The sequence below is a fragment of the Phocoena sinus genome, chromosome 9 (genome assembly GCF_008692025.1).
Source record: "Phocoena sinus isolate mPhoSin1 chromosome 9, mPhoSin1.pri, whole genome shotgun sequence".
Taxonomy (NCBI): Eukaryota; Metazoa; Chordata; class Mammalia; order Artiodactyla; family Phocoenidae; genus Phocoena; species Phocoena sinus.
In genome coordinates, this window is record NC_045771.1 from 6,413,569 (window position 1) to 6,428,441 (window position 14,873).

The following is a 14,873-nucleotide window of genomic DNA, read 5'->3' on the forward strand; positions in this document are numbered from 1 at the left end:
GTGTAAAGCACTTGTGGGAATGTTCTCTACTTTGGGTTACATTCTACTGTGATTGGATTCCATTTTATGTGTCATATACATGTATGCATGTGTACGTGTGTATAGATGCACACACACATTTTGACTAACTTCTTCCTTTTTCATTTTTTCAGTGGTATTTGCCCAGTTGATGCATTGGGTTTTGGGGTTTTTTTTTTTTTTCATCTTGATAACTTTCTCTTTTCTATTATATAGTATTGTGATCTGTTGGCCTCTTGGTCCTATGGTTCTATAGCCATTGCTGTAACTACTACATCATGGTTTTAGATTTTTTTAATTTTTTTTTTTATGATAAGAACATTTAAGGTGAAATCTAACCATAAAAAGGTCTAGAGGTGTCTCAAAAAGTTAAACCTAAACATACTATATGATCCAGCAATTCTACTTCTGGGCATTGATCCAAAAAGTTGAAATCAGGATCTTGAAGCAATATTAGCACTTCCATGTTTATTGCAGCACTCTTCCCAATAGCCAAGATGTGGAAACAACCTGAATGTCCATCAACAGATGAGTGCATAAAGCATTGTGGTATCTATATACAGTGGAATATTACTCAGCCTTAGAAAAGAGGGAAGTCATATGCCATATGAGACAATATGGATGAAATGTGAGGACATTATGCTAAGTGGAGTGAGCCAGTCACAGAAAGACAAATACTGTATAATTCCGTGTATATACAAAATAGTCAAAGTCATAGGCTCAGTGAGTGGAATGGTGGTTGCCAGAGGCTGGGGGATGGGTAATGTATTGTACACTTACAATTTTGTTAGGAGGGGCTGACCTTGTCTTAATAGTGCACTTTTTCAGGCTCACAGACTTTGAGAACAAACTTATGGTTACTGCGGGGAAGGGTGGGGGAAAGGGATATTCAGGGAGTTTGGGATCAACACGTCCACACTGCTATATTTAAAATGGATAACCAACAAGGACCTACTGCATACCATAGGGAACTCTGTCCAATGTTCTGTGGCAGCCTGGATGGGAGGGAAGTTTGGAGGAGAATGGATACGTGTGTATGGATGGCTGAGTCCCTTTACTGTGCGCCTGAAACTATCGCAACATTGTTAATCGGCTATACTCCGATATAAAATAAAAAGTTTTAAAAAATAGTGCACTTTTTAGTCGGTGGCTGTTGTGATAGTTTTATCTGGAAACCTGTCGTTTTCCTTTAATAGGTAGTTAGTGTTCCCAAGGCAGAACTTCAGACCTGGAAGGCAATTTAGAGAGCATTCCATTAAATCTATTCTAACTCCCTTTACTCACTGAAAAAGAATCAAATTCCGGAGTACTGGTGACTCTCCAAAAGATTCAAATTCCAGAGAACTGGTGGCTTTCCAAGGCTCGTAGAGGTGGACAAGGAAAGATTAGAACCTTGCCCACTGAACTCTCATCTGGATTCATCCAACACTTCACAAGAAGGAGGCTGTGTCCCTCCAGGTGCAAGGTATGGGGTGCAGGAGGGGTGCTATAGGGAGACGATTAGCTACTCTGAAGAAAGAATATAACCTGTAAATCCAGCTGAATCTCTAAGTTGCAATGTGTCTCTCAGTCACTCAGTTATGTTTCTTTCTCGGGTTTTCCTATATTTCAATGCACTTTGTAGCACTACCTTTTTATTGAGTGGCTGCCATGCTCTAGGCAACGTAAGAGATCTTTATAGAGATTTCTATCCTACGAAAGCCTCATGGCAACCCTGCAAGATTGGTTTTATTGTCCCTTTTCATAGCAGAAAGAACTGAACCTCAGGGAGCTGAAGGAATTTTCTAGAAGTGGTGGATCTGGACTCACAGTGTAAGTTGGTTCTTTTCTGAAGCACATGCCTTTTTCACTTTGTAGCCTTTCTTTCACCTGGAGGTCCTCTAGATCTTCCAAGAACCACTGGAGAAACATTTTTAAATGTTTTTTTTTCCCCCTGACTATGACTCCCACCTTTGGCTTCCCAAGGTGGAAGAGAGAGAAAAACGATCTGTGAAATGTGAACCCTCCTCCTTGCCTTCCCTAATGACAGGCTTGCTAACAGTTTACCATTTGGGAAAGAGTGTGGACTATTTTCCCCTGATCCGCCTCTGACCTGATGTAAAGTGTAGAATGATGGGTCCGAGAAGGAACAAGAAGAGGCCGTAGTGTGCAGTGGTTAAGAGTGAGCATGGTAGTCAGACAGCCTTTGACTCAAATTCCTGTTCAGCCCAGTACCTTTTAGCACCATGACCTTGGGCAAGTTTCTCAGTACTTTTGAACCACAGTTTCCTTACCTACAACATTAGAATAATAATACTACCTTCACCCTAGAGTATTTATAAGGAGTAAATATTCCTATGAAACATGCATATCAGAGTGTCTGGAATATAGTATATACTCAGTAGTGGTTGCAAAGGCATACATACATCTTAAACCTTTTGCTATAGAACATTTCAGACATTTACAGAAGAATAGTATAATAAACACCCATATATCCATCACCAAGTTTTGACAAATATCAACTCCTGACCATTCATGTTTCCTGTATATCCCAACCTACTTCCCATCCCAACCCTGGATTATTTTGAAGCAAATACTAGACATTGTATCATTTTACCTGTAAATATTTTAGTACGCATATCTAAAACAGAAAGATGATTTTTTAAAAACATAACCACAGTATCAAAGGTACTATAAATCTTGAATTTTATCAAATATCCTCTCATTAGAGTTTAGATTTCAAGGATTATCTCATAATTTATTTACAGTTTAGTTTGTTTGAATCAGGATGGAAAAAGAAAAAAAAAAAGGTCCTATAAGATGATCCCAGGTCATTTCATGCCTTTCCTGCCTCAGACTTTGAATCAGTCATTTCTCCAAGAATCCCTGGTTTCTTTGAGTAGAAACTGGTCCTGAAGACTATAATCTGGTTGGTCTAATTAGCCCATTACAGGCATTCTTCATTTCTGTTACATCGCTTTTTGTTTGTTTGTGTTGTTTTGTTTTGTTTTGTTTTTGTAGTACGCGGGCCTCTCACTGTTGTGGCCTCTCCCGTTGCGGAGCACAGGCTCCGGACGCGCAGGCTCAGCGGCCATGGCTCACGGGCCCAGCCGCTCTGCGGCATGTGGGATCCTCCCAGACCGGGGCACGAACCCGTGTCCCCTGCATCGGCAGGCGGACTCTCAACCACTGCGCCACCAGGGAAGCCCTGTTACATCGCTTTTGATCTCAAGCATTTACTTTTGGTTCTTTCTTAGGATTTCCATGTCTCTGCTTACATGGCTCATCTGTTCTTACATTAGAGTCCATGCATATTCATCTTACTTGTTTTAAATTCCTGGTTTAATAATACCAAGATTTCTGCGTGGACAAAACAATCTTGCCTGCCATTTCTATAAACATGAATGTTGCCCATCAAGCCATCAGCATTGCAGCCCTTGGACAGTGGGCCCTGAGGGGAATTCAGAACAGAGGAAAGCAGGATACTTGCCCTAGATAGCTAAGATGCACATCAAAGGAATGGTTTCAGTGAGCCCAGACTCTTGCATCTTCCCAGACATAGAATAGCACTACATCACTAACTTGAGATGTCTGGTTTTTGTGTGACTCGCAATAACCTTTTGATGTTTGACTACATATTTGTTTTGTTTTGTTTTGTTTTCAACGAAAACTCCTATATCTCCAGGCTCCTCCACTACCTCTTTGGAACAGTCCCTCAGAACTCTCTGAGAGGCTGTCTCCCCAGCTATAGTTCTCAGTAATTCCTCAAACGAAACAGAATTCTCAACTTTTAGGCTGTGCATCTTTGTTCAGTCGACACCTACCATGTCTGGTTCTGATGCTTGCTCTGTCTCTTCAAATTATGTTTTTTGCTCTTTAGTACACCTTGTAATTTTTCTTGTTAGCTGGACATGAAAAAGAACTGCTGTAAAGAAGCCTTTAGTAATGGGGTGACGGGGTGGGGGAGGAGAAGTATTCTATAGTCCTATGATTATATCTCAGTTCTAGTGAGACTTTGCCTCTGGACTGTGGACCTCACAAGGGTTTTTCAGTTTTTTTCTCCCCACTTAGGTGGGACAGTAGGGCTCCAGTGGTCTGGAGGTGGGTATTTCCCTTTTCCTACATGAAAGGCTTACTGCTGACTGTAGTTGTAGAGTTTTATTCCTCCAGGTTAGTTAGGCTCTGATAAAACCCCTGCAGGTTAGGCTCTGGTTAACTGGTTTCCCCTGAAGGCAGGCCTTGTTGAGAAGAACAAGATGCTCTGCTCTATTTCAAAATGGCTCCTTTGCCCCTCCCCCTGCAGGAAGCCACAGGGGATTTTTCCCCCCAATATTTACTGTGAGAACCTGGTGGAGCTCTTAGAAGTGAAACTCACAAAAGTGTGGTGACGCCTCCCATAACTGGGCCCCCCTGGAGTTTTAACTCCAGGCTGACCATCGAGTAATTCGTCAATCACAGTTCAGGGCTTCCTACCCAGCACTGCTGCCCATGGTAGGTCTGGGCTCTGCAAAGCCAGGACTCCCTGCATTTGCCTGTCTGTTCTCCAGTCTTGGGGGCAGCAGTTTGCCCTGTGTCCTCAAAGGATCTCTTAAGGATTTAAGAAGAGTTGCTTTTTCAGTCTGTTCAACTTTTCACTTATTCTTAGGATGGCGTAGTGACTTCCAAGCTCCTGACATGTAATTGGAATCTGGAAGTCAAACTTATCAATTGGATTCCATATTACATCTGTAGTTTGTTGTCTAAAACTACAAAGAATTGGGGCTTCCCTGGTGGTGCAGTGGTTAAGAATCCGCCTGCCAATGCAGGAGACACGGGTTCAAGCCCTGGTCTGGGAAGATCCCACATGCCGTGGAGCAACTAAGCCCATGAGCCACAATTACTGAAGCCCGTCCACCCTAGAGCCCGTGCTCCACAACAGGAGAGGCTGCCACGATGAGAGGCCTGCGCACCACAGCAAAGAGTAGCCCCGCTCGCCGCAACTAGAGAGAGCCCACACGCAGCAACGAAGACGCAATGCAACCAAAAATAAATAAAATAAAATAAATTTTTAAAAAACCTACAAAGAATTAACTTATTTTCCTGGAATTGTGAAATCGCTGAGTAATGGAAACATAATAAGGAACCAAATATATTAGTCCAGTGACAAAGCTTGAAGTGAAAAGAGAAAATGGTTACAAATTAACCTGTACTTGGAGTCCTAAGGCCTTATTACTCCCTTCTAATGCAATACATTAAAAATAATTCTAAGTTGCACTCAATATATTGGATACGCAGGTACAACCCTTATCATTTTTGATAATGATTTAATTTGCCTTAATTAATTATTTCTAGCTGATAAATATGATCATTGAAAAACTTGATTGCTGTGAACGTGTTTACAGAGCAGATAGGCATCTGTATTTTGAGTTCAATTTAGAAAAGTTTTCCTCACTCTCGGGTTTTGAAAGAATTTTTCTGTTTTCTTCTAATAGTTCATAGTTTAATATTTTAACAAATATCTGATGCATTTGGAATACTTCTTGGGTTGGTATGAGGAATGAATCCAATTTTAACACTTTTTCAAAAGATTATTCAGTTATTTCAATACTTCTCATTATAAAGTCCATCTGCTGTCCCCTGATATGCGATGTTGCCTTTGTTATATACTAAATTTCCCTATGCCAATGAGTGTTTCTCTAGATTTTCTGATTTTCCCACAGGTCTTTCTATTTGTGCACCAATACTCTAAGGGGCTTTACAATATTGTGTACTATCTGGCCTTCCCTGTTTTTCTTTTTCTAATTCTCATTCCTATAATTACTTCTTCTCTTTGCATTGACTGATTTCTCAAATACCATGAGAAAGTGAGTTGAAGATGGTTTTAGTTTTAGTGAGAAAGTATTTCCCCACTGTAAGTTGCTGGCTTTCAGGATGAGTAGAGAAACAGATAAGAAAGTTTGTGTCAATTCATATCTTACAGAATGTTTTTACTGAGAATGGCTATTGATGAGTTATGTTAATAATTTTCATCTTAATGAACATCCCCCCTCTCTCTAGTTTTCTAGAGTAAATCCCACTTGGTTATACTGTAACCCTTTTAAAAATGTTTCAGATTCTGTTTTTGCTAATATTTTTTTAGGATTTTGTATTGATATTCATAAATGTGATTCATCTGTAGTTTTTGGTAGAATCTTTGTGAGATTTGCAGCTCAAAGTTACATTTACTTAGAAAGAATTTGAAGGTTTACCTTACTTCCCTATATTCTGGGATAATTTAAGTAAAATTGGGATTCTCTGATCGCTGCAGGTTTAATAGAATTCTGCTGTGAAGCCACCTGGGACTTGATAATGTTTTGCGGGGAGCACTTCGACTGCTTTCTCTGTCCATTCTTCCATGATCACTGGTCTACTTCAACTTTATGTCTCTAACGGAGTCAATATTTATAAGCTCTATTTACCTACAATAGATGTACGTAATTTAAAATTTAAGACATTAGCCAATCTATTTTCTCAGCCGATGCAGGATTATCGTCTAAAATATCAAGCCAGATAACCATCAACCCACTTGAAACACTTTATGTCACTATAGATCATAAGGGACCCATTATCGTTTCTAAATATTAGAGTATTTTTAGAAGAAGAACATCAAATTTATCTTCCATTCTCTGTGCAGTGTAAGAAAATCAGATTAATTTACCTCTCTGTGGCATACACAAATTTCAGGACAGTTTTCACATGGCTCACCAAAGTGTCGTTTTCCTTCCGTGCCGAGAGTCCCTGCAGTGGGACTGTTTTGCTGTCTCCTCCAGCCACACTTTCTTTCTGTTTGTGTCCAGGTTGTTAGTGCTTTTTTAAAAAAAATATTTATTTATTTATTTGTTTTATTTTTGGCTGCATCGGGCCTTCATTGTGGCCCAAGGGACCTTTGCTGCGGCATGCGGACTTCTCTCTAGTTGTGGAGAGCACATGGGATCAGTAGTTGTGGCACGCAGGTTTAGTTGCCCCTCGGCATGTGGGATCTTAGTTCCCAGACGGGGATCGAACCTGTGTCCCCTGCATTGGAAGGCGGATTCTTAACATCTGGACAACCAGGGAAGTCCCTGTTAGTGCTTTTTAATGAGCATTCTTGCATAGGATAGGGTGCTAACTGCTTCCACTGGGATTCCTCAGATTCGATATCTTAAACAAACTTGGACCTGTTCTACAACAAAATGTATATTATTTTGTTAAATGGAAAAAAACAGTTTAAAAACAACCCAGATTTTAACATGGCAAATGCTGCTTTCATCACAGCAACACAAGAGGGAAATGCGATGGGAATTAGAATAGTAAGTAGAAGATATCAGGGAGAGTATCCTACGTAAAATACAACTTCACCTGACTTAGAAAAGTTGGAATGATTTATATGTACAGGAGAGTAAGAAATAAGGAAGGGTTGGGAATGGTTTCAGCTTTATCTAAATACATTTTCTCGTTCCTTTGTGATCCGTAGCTGAGTTGCCTACAATCCACAGCCTCTGATGCGGACACAGCTGATGTGGACACAGCCTCTGATGTGGACATGGCTGATGCCCAGGACAATGCTCTGAGGATCCTGCTTGTCGGGAAGACGGGACGTGGGAAAAGTGTGACGGCAAACACCATCTTCGGGGGCAAAAGTGTTCGACTCTAGGATTTCTGCCAAAGCTGTTACCAAAACTTGTCAGGAAGCATCCAGGAAATGGAAAGGGAAAGACCTTCTCGGTGTTGACACCCCAGGGCTCTTTGACACCAAGGAGAGCCTGAGCACCACCTGCATGGAAATCAGCCGCTGTGTCCTCGCCTCCTGCCCGGGACCTCACGCCAGCGTCTTGGTCGGGCAGCTGGGCCGCTACACGGAGGAAGAGCAGAAAACCGTGGCGTTGATCAAGGCTGTGTTTGGGGAACCAGCCATGAAGCACATGATCATCTTGTTCACTCGCAAAGAGGAACTGGAGGACCGCAGCCTAAGCGACTTTGTGCGGGGTGCGGGCATACGTTTGCGAAGCATCCTCGAGGAGTGTGGAGACCGCTGCTGTACCTTCAGTAACAGGAGTACAGACCGGGCTGAGAAGGAAGCTCAGGTGCGGGAGCTGGTGGAGCTGATAGAGAAGATGGTGCAGAACAACCAGGGGGCTTACTTTTCCGACGCCGTGTACAAGGACACAGAGGAAAAGCTGAGAAAGCGGGAGGAAGTCTTGAAGAAAATCTACACTGATCAGAAATAGAAATCCAAAAAGTGGAAGAGGAATGTGCTCAGGCACGCAGGAAAAAGAGAGAGAAATTAAATTACTAAAGATGGAATACGAAGAAAAACTAAGAAATGTTAGGGAGGAGGCCCAAAACAATACTTTTAGCCATAAACATGATGGAGATATGAATTTGCTTTTAAAAGTATTTCATTTGTTCAGGAAGTAGCTATTTTTTCACAATTTACTATGGTTAGTGAAGCATCTCTCCAGCTCACTCCCAAGCACTCTCCATGCCTGCCCCTCCCCACAAACACCAAGAAATTTAAGAAATTACAAAATTGCTAAGTTTGAGCCCTTGTTCGGTGGGCATGGTTTTAAGACTCAAATGGAAGGAATTTGAAGGCTGAAATGCATCCTGTATTGAGTGTTGACACTACCTGTGAAGCACATTACACGGGCCCCTTGTGAGCATTTCGTAACTGTCAGTAAATTATCCAGTTACCCCAGCAGCATTGTTCTCTGGTTTCCGAGAGACGAGTTGATAAATGTTTGTTGTTTCAAGCCACTAAGTTTTGGGGTAATTTGTTACACAGCAGTGGATAACTAGTACAAGATGTATGTTTGTTTATGCATATATAGAAAATATGTCTTTAAATACTGGCCACTGTACTTGCTGCTGGGGAAAGAATTTCAGATTCTGGGGATCAGAGTGGGAGGAGACTTACTTTTTACTATAGATCCTTTGATCTATTTCAGTATATTGTTCATTCAACAAATGAACAAAGAGACAAATAATAACATTTGTAATATCCTCCAATAAACAATAATTCCAAAGGCCCATTTCAAAAAACAATTGCCCAAGTCTCCTATTTTTCTCCACTTTCCTTTTCTAGGTGCCAACTTAAAATTCAAACAGCTCTGTGTCAGAAATGTTCCAGTTCCCCCTGCAGATCCACTCTCTTCCCTTTTCAGTCCTTCTTTGGCCAGGGACCACATCACTGGGCTCCACTGTTCTCTGTCTGTCTCTCAGGCCCCACCAGTGGGGCGGCCAGCAGAGGATCTGTGGGAGCTAGAGAACTAGATGAGGGAATTTGTCTCCTGGATCCCTCTCTACCTGGTCCGATCTGAGCAGCTGCCACCTCCAACCCAAGGTCCAGCCACAGGCATCAGGGGCTCTCAGATCTGACCAGTAAAATATACCTGTGTAGGAGTGTTGTCACGCCAAGCCTGTGGTGTGTCTGCAGTAAAACTTTTGACTGTTTTCTGGGGTCACAGCTTGACCTGGGAATGAATTTTAGGTTTCAAAAATGCCCCAGTCTGGTGATTAGGGTCAACGGTAAAGCTGTAAGAGGTAGCCATAAAATAAACAGACTAATTCTCTTTTGGCCTCCCTCACTCTAAGGTGCGTGCTACCAGAAGAGTTCCAGATGTATTGTGAGAAGGGGAAAGAGGGTTAGATCGCGTGCCTTAGCTCAAAGGGGGCAGATTTGAGTGTTGGTAATAATCTGACAAAACAACACAAAACCTTGTTAAAATAAAGTAATTGTTGAATATGGATGCGTAGTCTCTGGTATGTTTCTTAACACATTGGTCTTGTTTACAGTGGCCTGTATTCCTAAAACATTTTAAAGGAATCAGATATTTAAAGGATACAGTTTGGGAAATAGCAAGAAAGTATTTCTTCCCATGGGATTAATAATGTCATTATTTTCTTTCTTTTTTTTATTTAATTAATTTATTTATTTATGGCTGTGTTGGGTCTTCGTTTCTGTGCAAGGGCTATCTCTAGTTGTGGCAAGCGGGGTCCACTCTTCATCGCCGTGCAAGGGCCTCTCACTATCGCTGCCTCTCTTGTTCTCTGTGGAGCACAGGCTCCAGACACACAGGCTCCGTAATTGTGGCTCACGGGCCCAGTTGCTCTGCGGCATGTGGGATCTTCCCAGACCAGGGCTCGAACCCGTGTCCCCTGCATTGGCAGGCAGATTCTCAACCACTGCGCCACCAGGGAAGCCCACCATTATTTTCTTTGTTACCTGAAATTCTATAGTTTATTTATCTATCATTTTTTATTATCCATTCATCTATATTTTCAAATTTATTGACATAAATTTATTCATGGAATTCTCTTAAAATTTAAAAAATCTCCTTTGAATATATAGTTACAATCTTTTTTTAATGCTTAGTATTTTTATTGTGTTCACTCTTTTTTTGATTTTGATCCATATTAGCAGAACTTTATTAGTCATTCAAAGAATCAGCTTTAGTTTTTAAATTTTGATATGCTCATATGTGCTCTTTTATATTTCAATAATTTCTGTTCCTTTCTTTATTATCTCCTTTCTTCTGTGTTCTTTGGTTTTACTCTGCTCTCCTTTTTAATTCTTTTGCTTTTTATTTTCAAGTATACATATTTAAGATTATGAATTTCCCTCTAAATACTGCTGTAGCTTAGTCCAAAAGTTTTGATTGTTTCATTGTTATTCAGTTCTCAAAATAGTTTCATTCATTAGGGGAATTACAAACTACTCTGCTCTGATTTCTGATAAAACATGAATTCCTTGAATTCAGGTGTACCTTTAAAATTTCAGTGAGAAGTTTATAAATTAGAAGAAGACCTAGATATAGTTCAAGGATATACGCAGTGTGGGAAGGGGTGGAGGCCCTGGTTTATTCACACAACACTGACTTGAACTTCACAGCTGTTCTAACCGGGGTGCTTTCCCTTCAGCCCCTCCTGCAGGGCCAGGGCAGGGTGATGTGCAGAAAGGAAGGGAAGGGGGATTCAAGTCTGAGATTCTCAGAGCCGCCAGCAGGGCCCTGCTCCCTGAAGAACTCTCAACTACCTTTTCACCTCACCCGCCCGTCCGCTGTAACACAGGCCAGCTTCCTGCTGTTCTCCTCCCCTAGCCCTTGAGATCGGTTCCATGCATTCTGGGTCCTTACATGTATTGCCGCTTTATTTTATCCTGTATTTATGTCCTGTGGATGAGACTCATCCGCCTCCCTAGACTGAGGTCTTCTCTTACGAACACCACTGCACAGAGCTGAACACACAGAAGGTGCCTGTTGAAGAGCTGTATGAAGGAATGCGATAAAATGGGATGAAATGGAAAGGGGAGGGATAGGGTGGCATGGACAGAGCCAGTCCTGTCTCTGAGCAGAGGCATGACTTTACACTGACTACTGCAGGAAGCACCTTGCTCATGAGGACTGATTTGTGTTGACACCATGGCCTCAGTGTCCCTTATGAGATATAAACTTGCCCACAAAGAGTAGCCACGGGCAAAATATTGTAAGGTGAGAAATGCTGGTCTTGAGCGTGGATCCTGTTCTCTGGGCTGCCCCCACTGCACCCACGCCCCATCCCTCCCACCTTACAGTCTAACCAGGACCCCTTGCCCGCCACACAGTCCCCCGGGCCTCCTCTCCTCTCACGGCGCCAGGTCTCCAGGACTTCCTGAACTGAGGTTCGAATAATGTATTAAGGTCCGTTCTTGGCCTCAACATCCAAGTTGCTCTGATCAAAGCCTCAGGACCTCCAGACCAGGCTCCCTCTCTCTTCCAGAGCCATCTCGTTCTAGAAAGGCTACCTCAGGTGCCCTAACAATGGTTTCCATGCCCTCTCTCTTTGGGAACCAGGACACCAAAAGAGAGCTTGTGAGCTCTGGGTTTTCAGGGGTGAAGATTGGGAGATGAGGTGTTGGCATCAGGAACAGAAGTGCAGAAAGGAGGATGAAAAGATAAGCCAGACGTTCTAGAGAGTTCTCCCACAGCTGTTCCTGGTCACAAGCCAAGGTATGGGAGTTCTCATCACAAGCCGTGGAACACATGCTACAATGTCCCATTCCATGATCAGTAGTATTCTATCTATTTCCTAAAAATTTCTTCTAATTTGGATTGCTTTCTCCAGGCTTTGGAATCCCCAGATTACCATGTTGCAGAAGATGGTGATGAAGGCAAAGAATATCAGCAGTTTTATATCAATATCAACAGTGTCACCATCATCATCTCTACCACTTTTCTAGCTATCCCTCTCCATGAAGCAATTTATATTTTTGAAAATTCTCTTATCTCCACTGTTTTAATCGTCCTTCCAAGATCCCTGTGATGCGGTCCAATTAGATTTTACAATTTCTGTTAAAATATTAGGAACCTGGGGCTTCCCTGGTGGCGCAGTGGTTGAGAGTCCACCTGCCGATGCAGGGGACATGGGTTCGTGCCCCGGTCCGGGCCCGTGAGCCATGGCCGCTGAGCCTGCGCGTCCGGAGCCTGTGCTCCACAACGGGAGAGGCCACAACAGTGAGAGGCCCGCGTACCGCAAAAAAATATATATATATATATTAGGAACCTGAGGTTCGAATGATGTATTAAGGTCAACAGTTGGTTATGGAGTCGATGTCTAGTCCAGGCTTCTCTTTTACATATGTTCTCCTTCATTCTCCAGAAAACAACGAGTATTCTAAATAATATTTGCAACAAGACATTATAGCCAGGAACCAAAGTGTTATTGACAAGCTAGCATCCTGCACTAAAACCAGCTGAATAATTATTTTAAAAATTCTTAAATGATAACTCTTCCAAAATTAAATTTAGAAGAACAGACTGGAGGTGTTAAAAATAGGATATTTTCACTGTATATTAACCTGGACATTTTCTGTGAGCTAACACGGAAGACGAACCAATGATGCAAAAAAGCTTTCATCAAAAATAAGCCCCTTTAACCCAGACTTTATTATCAGAAGTCCAGATCCGACAGGAAATAATACTGCCAAAGGTTTGACTTGAGCCGACAACACATAGAAAGACATGGCCAATTCAGGGACTAGGTCTTGGATGGTATTGACAATTTGGAGTATTCAGGGGAGTGTAGCAAAGAATATTTTTAAAGTGTATAAAATAGCTATACGGAAAATAATGAAGGAACTGAATAAGAGTTTCCAGAAGAAGATACTTGGCGAGGAGGCGGATCTGAAGAAATTTGCGGGCTGTTGATGCGTAAAGCAGAAAACAGACAAAAGGGCTCATATTTCAGGATTTCTCCACCAAAAGGAGAATCTAAATAAGGTGTTCAAAAATGGAAGAGGGTACCATTAGCAAGAGAAGGTTACAGTTGAACAGAGACCTTGTAAAGTTTGATGATTTTAACCAGTGTAAAACGAGGTTAGGTCTTGCGTAAGAGAGTAATGTAAATGAATGCTAATATGTTTCTCATTTTATAGTTGATAATTCTGATTTCAGTCTAGCAGTCAGTCATCTATAGCATTAAGACAATATAGGATTAATGCAGGATTTGAGAGCCAAGCTCTTTGATCTGCCCCCTTCACCCTCAAAAGTAACTCTTCTGCAAATATGCTCCAGTGCTTACATTTTTAACTCTTAGGAATCCCTTGCTTAGGGTTTCATTAATTATGACTCCACAAACCCCTGGTTTAGCACATGTGAAATATCTACGAATACAAGATACATGGTTGTAGGGAACGGAGCACGGGTGTCAGGGGGAGAAAACAACGGGCCTGAGAGAAATGAGTGCACACGAGAAGGTCAGGTTCGGATCTCTGTTCCGAGTGATAGGAGAGCCGTCTCGCTCACGTGACCCTCAGGAGACCTTATGAAGGCATTGCCCCCTCCAGTCAAGCTTGATGTGCAGGCTTGAAGGGTGAGCGGTGAGGTGCTGAATGGGGAAAATTGCACCCCATAGCCCCACCTGGCTACGAAGGATTCTGTTGTCTGGTCTTCTGGTGACATTTACCCATTTTTGCACTGTGTTATCTCATGAGGCTCAAGTGAGAAATGGAAAGGACTGTTAACATTTTTAAATGGTTAAACAAGGACAAGAATAAAAACAAACACATACCAAAGGAACAGTTATTGCCCGAAGTGCCAGTAAGCGATATCACCCAGAAACGTGGCTGACAGATTCCTTCCCTAACCCCTAGCATGGACAAGTGATGGTGAACATGTACCAAACTATGCCCACCTGTTCAGGGGTCGCTTGTCTCTGAACCAGCCCTGCAGCATGACAACTGTATTCTGACCGGCTCTCTGAGGACCGAGTCAGCTTTGATGGGTTTGTGAGCTGGGGAGCATGCTCCTGGGTGAGCGGGGGTGTCAGGCTCACTGGATATGGTCAGAAGGGCTGGGGAGCTCTAATGTCACAGGCCTTACATCATTGGCCACAACCCTAATTTTAACCATAAACAAATGACGCTCAGAGGCCTTATGAGTCTTGCCCATAAACCACAGCGGCAGCCTGATGCCCACAGTCTTCATCTTCTGACCTCAGCCCACGTTCTTTTCACTCTACTTGTGTATTAACAGGAGGCACAAGTCCTGAGGTGAAAATGGGAAAGTCCAACACTGAGGGGGTTCACGGGGAAAACCAGCAACGCTGAGCTGATGGGAAAGTCCTAAAGCCACTCACAGGTTTAATGAGTACTGTGGTGACACTCAGAGAGGGAAGATCTAATGTATTAGTAGGAAGAGGCGGAGACGATTTTAGGGAAAGTCTAGAAAAAAACCCTTATATATCTTAATGCAGTAGAACAAAGGCTTTTGGAGTTAATACACTCCCCTTTGTTAACCCCAGTATAGTTCTCCAGGTAGGAATTCAAGTTCCTGTCATTGTGTGAGTGTGTCTCACTGCCAGCGGGTCACATTTATAGGAAAGGGGGCCTTGCGACCATCTCT

The 14,873-nt window shown here is 42.4% G+C and overlaps 1 pseudogene; it reads left to right on the forward strand.

Annotated features, from left to right (window-relative positions):
* The first annotated feature begins 7,537 nt into the window (after nt 1-7,537).
* Nucleotides 7,538-8,459, forward strand: LOC116759506 (annotated as a pseudogene).
* Nucleotides 8,460-14,873: the final 6,414 nt, after the last annotated feature.